Source organism: Amblyomma maculatum, chromosome 4 (genome assembly GCF_055883805.1).
Source record: "Amblyomma maculatum isolate TAMU_Amacu chromosome 4, ASM5588380v1, whole genome shotgun sequence".
Taxonomy (NCBI): Eukaryota; Metazoa; Arthropoda; class Arachnida; order Ixodida; family Ixodidae; genus Amblyomma; species Amblyomma maculatum.
This window is the reverse complement of record NC_139347.1, coordinates 101,020,502-101,034,692: the sequence shown is the minus strand read 5'-3', so window position 1 is coordinate 101,034,692 and position 14,191 is coordinate 101,020,502. Positions and strand designations below refer to the sequence as shown.

Sequence of the window (14,191 nt, the reverse complement as noted above, 5' to 3'; positions counted from 1 at the left end):
TCAGATTTTCTTAGAAGTTATATATTCACGCCTAAGTTTAAGCCTTTCTTTTTCCTGCAGAGCCAGTGATTTAACCGATTTGAAAGTGATGTAATTCAGTTTACCGAGTCATTCTGAGTGAAATTTTACCCTTTTTATGCATTTGAGAGATACGGGCAGCTTAAGTCATATAAAGGGTCAAGTAAGAGCGAGGACTATTTCACGCATACACTTCCGCACACAGATCCCATACCAACATAACTGTTACATGCGGCCCGAAAAGTACTTTACCAAAGTGTTGCGAGGTTTCAGCGACGTACTGCTGGCGAAGTGGTACGACTATGGGGGAAAAAAAAAAGAAGACAAATCACCCACTTACCACCCGTACAACTGTTTTGAAAAGCCTTAAAATCAAACCAGCACGCTATCATGCATTTAGCACGGCACTAGAAATCAAACATTGTTTCCACGACTACGTCCATTGCAAAAGAGGCTCCAAAGAAAGCTTGCTGTAATATGCATTGACTTTTATAAAATAAACGCGGATTGCTTAGAAGATGTAACGTTGTCGACATAGCGGGGGCACTGATACCTCAACCGAAATACGTTATACGTATATTCCCAAACCACAGAGCCATCCCAAATAATATTTTCTTCAGCAATCGATTCGTATACCTGTATGGTGCACTCTACGAGATCAGTGTTCGGTATCATGAGACGCTTCATTTGGAAACACAAAGACATTACGAAATAAAGGCAATATAAGGAGGGCATCGCAATGCGGTTTAGACGTAATTCTGAAAGAACTGAAAGATGGGCCCGTAGTTTGCTCACATCGGTCGGCCGACGTAAAAATTTAAACTATCTCCGTTGCTGATACTTGGCTATCGGTGTTTTCGATTCGGTTCACTAAAACGCAGCATATATGTGCATACAAATCACTAACAGCATGGTTCTATACGCCTGCGCTTATAGAGTGATAGTTTTCACTTCGGCGTCGTTGCATGGTTTCCTCGACAAGATCGATAGCATCCTTCTGCAGCAGCCTTGGGAAACGCATAGGCCTATATTGTAGCTGCCCGTCCAAGGCTGCGGTGACCCCATAGTTCACGAACCACGCCCATCGAGCGGCGTTCGCGTTCTAAGCACATAACGGGCCCTTCCTGTATATGAACGCTGTCGTGGGAGGTATACGACACCCCCTTTGAGTGCTTAAACAGTGAAGCACTGTATCATTTGTAAAACGATGCCTAAGGTTTCGGTTGCGGTGGTCATTGCAGAATGGAATCAATAGCAGAGGAAGAAAATTCGGTAAGCCTAACGCAGTGGGTCGAGTGCACACTGCGAAACAATGTTGCTGGTGCTTGGCAGTTTCCTTTGGCTGATGATGATGATGATGATGATGATCCAGTTAGGATCATCGGCTGCCCAACATAGCCCACCCGAGCTTGTTCACTGGCTTTGCATCATTGGCATCCAGGCAATCCCCTTATTGTGATTTTGTTTTTGTGTGTGGCTATCTTTTTATTTGATGTGTGTTACGGCACAGAGGAAGCTAGGGCCATCATGCCCTAGCTTCCACAGGGGGGTTGAGTTTGCCTTTGTGCAAGTATTTTACATGCAGCTAATAATATATATATATATATATATATATATATATATATATATATATATATATATATGAAGGAAAGAAGCCAACAGTCGGCGAGGCCAAGGAAAGCGTTGGGGATGGTATCTTTATGTCATTTTTTTTTTTTAATGTTTACTTCGATAACCACAGAAATTAGTAATGTAATCTGTTTAGGGGAAAGATAATTAGACACAAAGTAGAAGAAAAAACAACGTGCCGATGATGGGATCCGAACCCACGACCTCCGAATAACGCGTCCGGTGCTCTACCAACTGAGCTACATCGGCCGCTGTCCCCCCTGCTACTTTCTTGGGTATTTATGTTGTCTGTATACGAACCTTGAGAGTGTTCACCAGCGCCACCCTCAGCCATAGCGGCGGACGTGGGACGTCCTTTGTTACCGCCAGCGTCACGTAGAACGTGATCAAGAGCGAGGGCGAAAGCTGTGCTAGAACCCTCTTACGCTACCTATGGCTTCAAGACTGCCAGAACCGAGACCCCCGTAAGCTACAAGCAGATAAATCAAGGGGAAATGAGGGTGCTCGTTATAATACATGAAGGAAAGAAGCCAACAGTCGGCGAGGCCAAGGAAAGCGTTGGGGATGGTATCTTTATGTCATTTTTTTTTTTTAATGTTTACTTCGAGAACCACAGTAAACATTAAAAAAAAAAAATGACATAAAGATACCATCCCCAACGCTTTCCTTGGCCTCGCCGACTGTTGGCTTCTTTCCTTCATGTATTATAACGAGCACCCTCATTTCCCCTTGATTTATATATATATATATATATATATATATATATATATATATATCAGTTCAGTTCAGGCGTTCAGTCGTGTCCGACTCTTCGTGACCCTATGGACCATGTCACGCCACGTTTTCCGGTCTCTCACTATCTTCTTAACATCACATAGCTTCATCTGCAATGCCTCGAGAATGCCATCTAACCATCGCGTTCGCTGCCTACCCCTTCTCCGGCGACCCTCAACCTTTCCCAACATCAAATCTTTCTCCAGCGACTCCTCTCTTCTCATCAGATGGCCAAAGTAGCTGAGCTTTAACTTCAGAATTTGACCCTCCAATGAGCAGTCAGGGTTTATGGTCGACAATATCGACTGATTTGATCTTCTGGCAGTCCAAGGAACTCTTAAGAGTCTTCGCCAGCACCACAATTCAAACGCGTCAATTCTTCGGCGGTCAGCCTTTTTCACAGTCCAACTCTCGCATCCATACATCACAACTGGAAAGACCATAGCACGGGTTATACGGATCTTGGTTGGCAGACTAATGTCTCTGCTCTTTACTAGGCGGTCAAGGCTAACCATTGCTCTCTTTCCCAGAAGCAGGCGTCTCCTAATTTCATGGCTGCAGTCTCCTTCCGAGGTAATCTTGGCGCCCAAGAACAGAAAATCTGTCACAGCTTCCACTTCTTGTCCATTGATGCTCCAGGACTTGATAGGGCAAGACGCCATGATCTTCGTCTTTTTAATGTTCAGTTTAAGCCCAAACTTCTCACTCTCTTCTTGTACGCGCATCAGAAGTCTCTTGAGTTCCACTTCACTTTCTGCCATTAAAGTGGTATCATCCGCATATCTAAGGTTGTTGATACGTTTTCCAGCAATCATCACTCCAGCTGAAGACTCGTCCAGACCGGCCTTCCTCATGATGCACTCTGCATATAGGTTAAATAGGCAGGGCGACAGTATGCAGCCTTGCCTCACCCCTTTCTCAGTCGGAAACCAATCAGTAAGACCATCCCCAGTTCTGACTGTGGCCTCTTGCCCTTCATAAAGGTTCCTGAGGAGACAGATGAGGTGAATTGGAACTCCCATCTCTTGGAGAGCTTGCCATAATCTGCTGTGATCTACGCAGTCAAACGCTTTCGCATAATCAATAAAGCAGAAGTAAATGGGTTTCTGGAACTCTCTTGCTTTTTCCATGATCCAGCGAAGGTTGGCAATTTGGTCTCTAGTTCCTCTGCCCTTGCGAAACCCAGCTTGCACGTCCGGAAGCTCCCGATCCACATACTGCTGCAGCCTACCTTGCAGGATTTTTAACATCACCTTGCTAGCATGCGAAATAAGCGCGATCGTGCGGTAGTTGGAACAATCTTTGGCACTGCCTTTCTTTGGAATGGGGATGTAAACTGACCTCCTCCAATCCTGTGGCCACTGCAGGGTTGTCCAAATCTTTTGACATAATGTATGCAGTGTGTTAACAGCGTCGTGGTTGAGGTTTTGAAGCAACTCAGCTATATATATATATATATATATATATATATATATATATATATATATATATATATATATATATATATATATATATATATATATATATATATATATATATATACACGCACACAAAAAAGCGAGATGGTTCGTTTCATGAATATTTATTAAGTGCGCATGTGGTACACGGGGAAAAAACCTCTAGGCAGACTTCTTTCAGACTTCCAGGACTTCACCTGCGGTTGGGTTCATTTACAAAGTGTCGGCAGATCCCAGGTTGTAGGAAGGCGCCGCCTTAATGGCAGCTTCAGGTGTCTGCCAAGGCAGCATCTCTAGCATACGCCTTTTGTTCTCAGTTATAAAGACAGCAGTTTTCAGCAGCCCTTGCCGATGCATGCTTGAGCAGCTTGCATTTCACCATCTTCCCTTTCGCACAAATATCTGCAAGTAAAAACAAAAATAAGAGAAATATTATGCAGAATTATGCTTTTTTTAGTAAAACTTGGGCAAACTGTTCATGAACCGTAAAATTTGCCACTGCTACAAAAGTTTGTGTGTCCAAGTCAGTGTGCTGAAATTAGAATTCATGAAGAGTGCATATCTTCAGTTTGGTGCAATAGAGTTGAAGCAAAAGTTTTTCTGACTCCCGGCGTACATGAACAGCAGTTAAGCACATTCTATTAATCATATCAGGTGCCAATGACTGAGAAGATGATTAATTTCCAGTTAATACGCCGCACTGTATACAAAATGAATATATTACCGGTCGTCCAGCACAGCCTTGCATGCAGCGTCAACCGAAGCAGCCCAATAGGAAATCGGCTCGCAAAGGTCCATCCTAGTGATCCTAAGTCTTTACTCTTGCAGGGAAGTATAGCAACATCGCAGGCAAATAAATTAACCCCAAAACATACTCCGTTACGACCATACATCTTAAAATAAAAAGCCAATGGTACTCACATTGAGTTTTTTTTTTTAGTTTTTTTATTTATTACAGAGTCCTGCAGCGCCCGAAGGCATTATTTCAGGGGGGGGGGGGGGGGGGGGGGGATGACAAATAACATTGCTAGAAACGCCAGTAGTACACTAAAAATAGATAAAAAATGAAGAAAATAACACGACACAAGTGATAATGCAGAATGAGAAACATGCATCTAAAGGGGGCAACTGCGCGACGAACAAAGTGATGAAAACACTCAAAAACAAAGTGATGTAGAAAACAAACGCAAGGGAACTGGGCGCCACGTCACACATCTGATTAAAAAGCCCGAAATAAATTTTCCGTGCAGCACTCAGTGATGCCAGCTGTCAGTCGGTTCCACTTATTGATCGTCAGTGGAAAGAACGAGGTTTTATGTACATCTGTCCGGCATTTTATTTCTCGGATCTCCCAGTGATGATCAAGTCGTCTAGATAAAAAGTGAGGTTGAAGCAGGTACCGGTCTTTATCAATGCTGAGCTTTCCAAAATAAATGCGATACATGATCTGCAATCTCAAATGTTTTCTGCGGTGAGCTAAAAATTCCCAACCAAAATGATGTTAAATAGACGTGACACTAGATGAAAAGTTGTAATTGTTAGGCGCAAATCTGGCAGCATTATTTTGGACGCGTTCGAGCATGTCAGATAAGTAAATAAACTGGGGATCCCATACAGGGCATGCATATGGACGAGGACAGGACGAGGCATGTCCTGGACTCCTGGATCTACTGTTTTATTCTTCGAGTGCGAGCTGAGCTGCGTGGGCACGGCAGGCAACCCGCGAGGCGCGCACCTGCGCTGCTAGAGAGAAGAGGGAAGAGCGAAAGCGCGCCAGTCGTGCGAGCGCGGCAGTGCTGTCCGCATGGTTTCATGTGGCACCGCAAGCTCGCATTCCACCGACGTTCACTGCACGAGGCTGAGGCGTGGGAACGAAGAACGCGTACGCTGCCACGGCGAAGGCTGGCGCCGCTGCTTCTCAAATAGCCGCCTGTCTAACACTGCTAGAGTTGGTGGTTGTGAAAACTTTATTTAGAGAAGTCCAAAAGAAAATTACGTTGCCGCTGTTCCGTGGGTGGCCTTCCGGCTGCTGGTAGAGCGTACATTTTTTTCTAAACTGTTAGAGCGATCGTATTTTCTAGATAGAAATACCTTCCGGCTGGTCGCAATATGTTTTGATAATAATCCCATAGAAGCATGGAGAATCTTCCCAGATTACTGAATTGGAACAAGCCTTTTAAACGCGTGATGTTAAGCCGACTTTGCAAAAATATTCGAAGGCAGCTCATGAGAGCTATATACACTCGCTTATACAGCGTTGGCACAAAAACTACGGACAAAAAATAATTTCTTTGAAGAGCAGCATGACCAGGCAACAATAATGTTATGCTCAATATTTCGGTGCTGAGCGCGCATTCATTACATCATGTTTTGGTGTTGTTGTTTTTTGTAACAAAAAAGTTCATTGCCACGTATTTTCAGTCGCCAATTGGGAGGTTGCTATGCTTCAAGCTTTTTCAATATTTCCTCTTTGTCTGGAAGCGTGAAGTCCGAACTAGTTAAACAACTGCCAGAACAAGTACACATCAAGCGTTAGGCAGCGTGCAATGCTATTGAATTAAGTATGCTTCATTCTAGAACATCTGAGAATTAAAGCTAGATATTTTTCTCTGCCAGGCGAAGGTAGAGAAAGTATAAAAAATAATGCTTTTTTTTTTTTGTATGTGGCCGGATATACCTTTAGACTATAGCTGCATCAACAGAGTTTGTTCATCATTCGTCCCTTGCTGAAGTACTCAAAGCAGAACACGCCAGCATATTGGAATCAAGTGCAAGTTTATGGCTGGTGGAAATCACAATACAAAATATGTTGCAGCTAGCCTCCGTATTTGTATTGTGATACCGCATTCAAAATAACCCTTCTGAGGCACAGTTTTTCAAAAAACACAGGTAGCGCCAATAAACACCACGCCAACACCGGAACAGCGGGAGGCTGCGCTGTCCTGCTCGACGCCTGATGGCCAGCTCAAACTGATCGACAGAGCGCGCTAGACGGCAAAGGCCACTGAGGCCCTGGACTGAGGGCCCCACCCACGCCGGCAGAATTCCCTTTGTCTAAATTAAGTTTTTCATTCATTCATTCCAATAGGCACCTTACGCGGGCCGTGCATGGGCCGCTGGGGATTTCGTTCAGTGCATGCTTGTCCCTGAACTTGTTATTTTCCTGCGCTGGTTTTTGCTTTTTACGCCCCGTTTAGCTGTTAAGTCGCGCTCGTAATGTTTGGAAGTACGAAGTCCACGTACTGGAACGCTACATAAAAAGCTGAAGCTGGGACTGCAGAAATGTTCGAATTTTGCCGCGGAATGAGTTTCGGTGTTCGTCGTTAGGTACAGATATCAGTGAAGGCACGCTGACCTCGTTCATCTGCTCAACTGCCAGTCGCCATTAATTATGCGCTTGCAGCTCTCGAGCCAGACCTTTTGCATGTTGTCGCAGTGGGGACATCGCACATTAGAAGCGCACTGCCAGCTGAACGCGGGGTACATAATGATTGAAATGCTATTGTCGGCTGCTTAGTAATTATAAATCTGCGCTAAATGCCGTCTAATGCTGAAAGTTTCGTCTTGAAAATGATGGCTGTTTTCATTTGAATAGCAAACGTTTTTAGTGAGCTCTAGTTTGTCGTCCTCACATTTCGTTGCTTGACGTACGTGCAGTTTTTATACTTGTGCAGCTGCCAAAAACAGAAGCATAACGGATGGTTTCTATTGCGATCACAAATAAATGCGCACATAGCTGTCTGTACTCTATATATAATTTCAGCTTGAGCCGGCGGAGCGGCCAGCGTAGTGTGAAAGGCGTTTCTCTTGAATCAGCTTTCATTCATTCATTCATTCATTCATTCATTCATTCATTCATTCATTCATTCATTCATTCATTCATTCATTCAAATAAATCTTTATTCAACATGATTGTGTTGGAGGGCACAGTCAAAAAGGCAGATAGTCGGGGACTGTGCCTCCTGTACTATGCAAAGGTAGCATGCACACTTCGGCACACCGCTAGTTTCCAATGAAAAAAAAAAAATAAAAAAAGGCAAACATAACAAAGAAGTACTCACTTTACCAGTGCATATTATACGAGGAGGAAATTAGAAGTGCAGTATTGTTTAGCAGAGTTGCCAGGACATGTGTAGGCATGCGCCTTAAAAGAAATCTTGAAGATGCATACAACACCACCACAGTACATTTTTACAAAACAAATGAGCGAAACACAAACATTAATGAGAACAAAGTGAGGCTGGGTATTACCGTGTGCCACATGAGGGCACTGTGATGAATTTTTAATGTTCTGGTTTAGCATGTTGGGAATTTAATACCGAAGCTTCTGTTTGCCATTATTAGTGCAAGTACGAGGTTTGCACCATGATTAATTCATTCTATTTGCGTAGTTATTATTTTTCATTATCAATTCTGCCAGTTTAATAAAAATTGCTCCTTTTCCTACAGTAAGTATCATACCGATACATTAATACTTCATGAATATTTCATTCATTCATTCATTCATTCATTCATTCATTCATTCATTCATTCATTCATTCATTCCAATAAGGCGCCTTTTTTTCCTTCCTGAATCTGCGCGCCGCCTATCGGTAAGTTTACGTACTGCACATATTTGTAACGGACTCCGAGAACTGTAGTTGGTTATGAAATACCGATCTCAGAGGCAATGTAAACGTCTGCAAGTATCAGAGGAGAGGAAGAGTCAAAGAGCTGGGAATACGGGGACGCGGGGAGGGTAAAGTTTGATGGAAAGAGCGGTGGTGGCGCCTGCCGCGCCAGCCGCGTACAGCCGCGCAGCTGGAACCTGCGCGTCGCGAACACGCGCGGTCGCTCTGTGACGTTGTTGTGGCGTGTGCGGCGGTGGCGGGTGCTCTTCTCGCGTACGAAGAAGCGCTCCGTGGCGTGCGTGGTCGCGTCCCAAGACGAGCAGCAGGAGGAGGCGTGTCCACTTGGTGCCGCGTTTCGCGCCCTGCTCGTGTACAATCGTCGTCGGTGGGTCGGCCCGCAAAGCCGAGCTGAGAAGACGAGCTTGCAACCAGCGGAATTCTGCTTATGCTGCTTACTCGTCATGAGCTACGGCGGCTTTCCCGCGTCGCGTGAACAGCTGGCGTGCGTTTGTCACTGAAGCGCGCACCTTGCCGGCTGGCGGAGTGCTCGCGCGCCGACGCAGCTAGCGACCACTGATTGGCCCGAGAATCAAAGAAACGGTGAGCTGTTGTTGACGCCTGCATTTATGTAACTCTGAATTTATCTTGCTGAGGTTGCGGTGTGCGTTCGTCATTTCCGCATCGTAGCACGCCAAGGCATTAATACATGTGGATCGTGTATGGACGGTGTGTATCACGTGGACATCTTGCAGGTGTCCTGCGGACATTGAGTGGACGTCGTGTGAATTCTGATGCTGACTTACTGATTGGACCTAATTGCATAACATGCGTGAACTAATAAGCGCTGTCATTTCAACCTTATATAGGCAATGCTTTTTATTTCATTTGGGTATTGGGGTAACCAGCATGTGAACTTAATTTATGTCAAGGAAATGCGAAAATTTTAATGTGAAATGTACCGAGGAGACGTGATACGAAGATCGAAATGGTGTACATATTAGTGGAAGTATGAAACAGGGAAACTGCTCATGGAAACCACTGTTCATGGGATCCATTTAATTGCTCCACACTCTGAAAACAAAACCATGCGCGCAAAGGCTTTCGCGAACAGCTTAAAAATTGTCGTTGCGCGCTTTCCTAGAGAGGAAGAAAAATAAAACGGCTCCGCTGTTGCGAATTAAACTTCTACTCGGAAACGCCACGAATCTTTTCTCGCATGACCTTTCCTCGTGTTATTGTTCCCATCTAGCGCGGTCGACGACTGCGTACTCAGCTGGCGGGGCTCTTATTTATATGGAACAATTGGCGGAAAAAACCTCCCTCACCGCTAATATATATTTTTGTTTTAATGACCCCATGTTTGTTTAGCCTTCCCGCTGGCTTACGTCGTAATCTCACGTATATTTATTTCTTCATTTTTCTTGTTTACTCATTCCCCCTGCGGCTGTAAATCATTAGAGTGACAGCACGCGCTGCCAAGTATGACCCGTCATTAACTGTAGATGAGCGAGATGCATCAATGACACCTGTGGCATATGTATGGTGGAGGATGGTTTTCACAACACTGAAATCATATCCATGTCTATTCCGATGCGATACCCCACGAAACAGAAACGTCAGTACACTTCGTTAGAGCGCACACGCGCGCTTGCGGAGGGCGAGTCCAACGTTGATGTGGTGGTCGCCTTGCCGAATGTGTTTCTGGTTTTCGCCGTCACGACCTGCACGGAGATTGCGTGAGGATTAGGTTGGCCTTTAACGTTTTCTTTGTTTCTTTTTGTTTCCTATTCCTGTAAAAGTGGCTCCGCCAAGGCTAGTCACGACAGCTGCTCAATAAGAGAACATGTACTACGGCAGGTTAGTAAGGACGTATAAACAGGTGGGCGGTTTTCTTTATGCATGCACGCTCGAGTGCCGGAAGCACGTAAACACAGCGCGCCACAGGTTTCTCAAGTTGCTTGGCGAGGGCCGTCAATAGGGGGCTCATTTTCTCCGCGAGACATCGCGGTAATACCTCTACCAAATGCACGGCGATTAAATTCGCTTGTTTGGCGCGCGCCGAGCGGATATTGTTAATGAAGGTCGTTTCGATCTACAGATATATGTTTCATTTTTTTTTTTCTTGAGTATATTTGAGCCGCTCCTAAATAATAGAAGTTTCAGTAGACATCTCACAGGTGGTCTCCAGTATGTGGACTGTCTACTGAAAGCTTTGTAAATGTAGAACTGAAGTTAAAAAGCTAAAAAAAAAAAAATAAAAAGTCTCGATTGTGCTCAATTCTCCTACGCCTCATGCAACAACAGGTGCCCCCAAAGTACCTTTTTCTGCTTTGATTAAGAGTATAAAATGTCCAGAGCACAGGGATCAGCTCACTGAAAGAGCAAACAACAAAACAGACGGCCACGAGTTTTATACTATGCATGATACACGTAGCGGCATGCGCGTGGTGTCTCTCCCTATTTCACGCAACTAAAGGAACACCCGGTAGCGCTTTTCTTGGCACCCGTTGGGATGACCTTCAGAAGCGGTGTTGTTAATAGCAGACCGCGCTATATTCGACGTGTTGTTGTGAATAACGGCAGAGGCAGGTGAGCCGCACCTGCTACAGCTGTGCTGTGCACGCATTACCGTGCTGTATTGCCTGAGGAAGTGATTTCCGTGACTGCGACTTTGTACGGCTACAAACTGATTGAAATGACGTGTTAAAAGGTCGTAGTTTTAAAGCAATAGAAACTATAACAGTTGGGGGATGGGGAGAGAGAAAGAGAGAGAGAGAAACTCGTGTGCGTCTAGTTCAGCATCGAGAAAACCAGAAAGGTTTATGTGTGAGGACAGACGAGTGACATAGGAGGAAACCTGTGTCTTGTATGCGTTTACCGTATTTTAAGATTCCCTCTGTTTTGACGTGGTCTACTGCCTAGGGAACGTACATGCTTCGCTACGACGAAAAACAAGTCAGATATGTTCCGTTGTTAAATGGTACTTCGCGTTCTCTTGTGGACAGGATAGGTGCTCACAAGATCAGGATGATGTCATTCGTCGCCCTTCTATCGATCGAGTGGCCATATATATAGTTCGATCGAGGGCATAGTGTGGTACCCTGACGCTTTTGCAGACGAGACCTGTATTTAATTAATCGTCTCTTCATTACTGGGACCCTCAAAAAGGAACTAAAAAAACGCGTGATGTTTGATATTTGCGATGAAATCCCGTAACTCGAGCAGAAAATAAAATTCATAGATGATCGTACGATATGTGGTGGCAAAGCTCTTCGTTAACTCTATTAGTCGTACATCTCACTTTAACGTTGATCACTTTCCTAATGCGAATTTTAATTTGATTTTGCCGTCGCTCTACAATTATCCTGCTGCGTGGTGGACGGTGGATGCAGGCTGACATATTTAGGGTGCATTTTTATCAGAGGGTTCTCTCATCAGTGGGTACGGATCAGAGGGTGCCATCCGGTTTGCTGGGGTGCTGCACGCTTAACCGTGGCTTTTTCAACCGAAAACAGCATTAAACTGCTTTCGGAGTAGTAAAACATTGTGGCATTTTGAGGTTGTTCAACCGAGTACGACGTGCGAAAGCTTTCGCCTACAGAAGCAAGTTGATGGAGGCGGCGACGTGGAATACACAGAACGGGAGTTCGTTGCAGTCTGAGCACAGGGCCAACGTTAACCAACTGCTTCTAATAACGTTGCGCAGGGCGAGCGGCTGCGGCAATAGCTACAACGTTCCGCTTCTCACGAAAAATTTCTAGGTTCTTGTCCGCTCTGATGGCTTTTATAGTTTTCTTTTTTTGGTCCGAGCTCTGCATATGCGCAAGCCACGGCATTCTCTTTCGGGTTTGACCGTGCGAAGCTGTGCTTTTGCGACAAAATTATGTGGGGTTTAACCTGCTGATACAATACCGTGCGAAAGCTCTGTTTAAAGTACCCGAGCCACGACACGTGGACTGTGACGTCACGATCTGGCGGGCCAATCAGGAGTCAGGCACAGCGATTGTTGACAAGATTCTTGCTCGACTTTGTTGCCGGTGCCTTCGCACTAAAAGGAGAGATTCAGATGGAAAGCGCTTTAACGCGTGTGCTGTTTGCCGCGTAGGTCTGAAATACAAATCGCGCACTGGTCAGAAGCTCGCATTTCTTGCCGCGAGGCCGACGGGCTTTCGGTTGCGCACGACTCGCGACAACGCTGGAAATATGTGTGCGTGGCTCAGAACAAAGGAGACGACACTTCCTCAAAAAGAGCAGTTACGCGGATGTCTTGTTCGTCTTGACTTCGATGGATGCAACAACTAGTTTGTCAGCGGCAGGCTTTGAGGAAGCACACGATGCGGAGCACTGTCAGGATCGTTTTGCAGCCGGAAAATGTTCCTTTATTCTTTTGGGAACTAAGTGTACAGGTGGAACTTCGTGGCGTGTCTTTGTGCATACTGTACTTTGTCCTCTTCAGAGTCTCACAGTGTTCACAAAAATGGTAAGAAAACGTTGGTTGTAGTTACATCGCCAGCTATAGGATTGAAAGAAAAATGGTGGCCCGCTGCCATTGGTTTATCACTTTTCGAGGCCAATAAGGCTGCCAAGCTCTTTTTACGGTAGCCATGGGTGAAGTACGTAATCGCAGATCACTTTATCTATCGTGCAAATGATTGAATCTGTACGGCACTGCGTTAACTGTGCTTAATGCTCTGCATATAACAAACCTTTCATTCTACTTTGACTTGACTCCGCTGAAACGAGTTAAGACGTGCGAAAGCATCGTTTGACATGGTTTGTCTTGGCGATTTAGCAAGTCCGGCACAGATTTTGGCAAAGTGTGCCTTCCCGAAATGATAGTTGGTTGGTTTTGATCAATTAGGAAAGGAACACTTCCTGTCTCACTTCTTGGTGGACGCCTCTCGAAATGACGTCACACAATTTGAGATATACATATGTCGTCGGTTAAAATTCCCATCGATAACTAAATAGGAAGTGAACTGGTGTGACATCATCCTGAACGCTGGAAAAAGAACTTGCGTCAGAATTCTGATACGAAGTAGAGTGCTAAACACGGCATTACCTTTTGTTCTTGCGTTCTCCTCCGCTTTGATATCTAGACGCCTGTAGTGCCCCGTGTTTTAAGCGCATTACGGGAATTAAATACGCTTAAAGCGATGTGACATCGTTCAGTGTATTGCTTGCCTCAGTTCTTGTTTTCTTTGTTTGCGTGTACAGAGTGGGACTAATGTTTACTATTTGAAACCGGGCGCGGCCAGTGCCGACCTGACGCGTTCTTCCTGCATATCCAAACACCTGCCTGACGCCGTTTTCTGTTTCCGGATCGGCCTTATAATAACGCGCAGTGCACAGCATAGTGACCCTACACCTCCCCAATCAACATTCCGAGATGTCTGCTATAGCTGAGCGAAGGCAAAATGATGGATTATATATAACTTCGTTGGAGGCTCGCCAGCGGCTCACACAGACGCCACCACTGAATTTCGGCTCAAGGGCTAGGACGCACTCGCGGTAAAGCACGGAAGCCAGCTAACGGACGCATTACCTCACTGCTCCCCTTCCTCTCTCTATCTCTGCCTCTCCTGGAGTTCATCTTCCAGTTGCGAAAACTTCGGCGCCACTCGCTTGGATAAGCGCTTTGCGCAACGGCGTCTGCGTGAAATATACGCAGAAAAAAATTCGGGGAACGTCATCCCTGGCATT

At 45.2% G+C, this 14,191-nt stretch overlaps 1 protein-coding gene across 2 annotated transcripts in view; it reads left to right on the top strand.

Annotated features, from left to right (window-relative positions):
• Positions 1-8,709: 8,709 nt before the first annotated feature.
• Positions 8,710-14,191, top strand: part of LOC146191858 (CD151 antigen-like) — a 134,702-nt gene continuing 129,220 nt past the window's right edge. Inside the window, exons 1-2 of one of the 2 annotated variants that reach the window (XM_084602304.1) lie at positions 8,710-8,939; positions 9,027-9,088. The gene's annotated coding sequence lies outside the window, so the exon portion shown is untranslated. Of the gene's footprint in view, positions 9,089-14,191 lie in introns of both variants that reach the window. The other variant, XM_084602303.1, reaches the window with a different exon arrangement.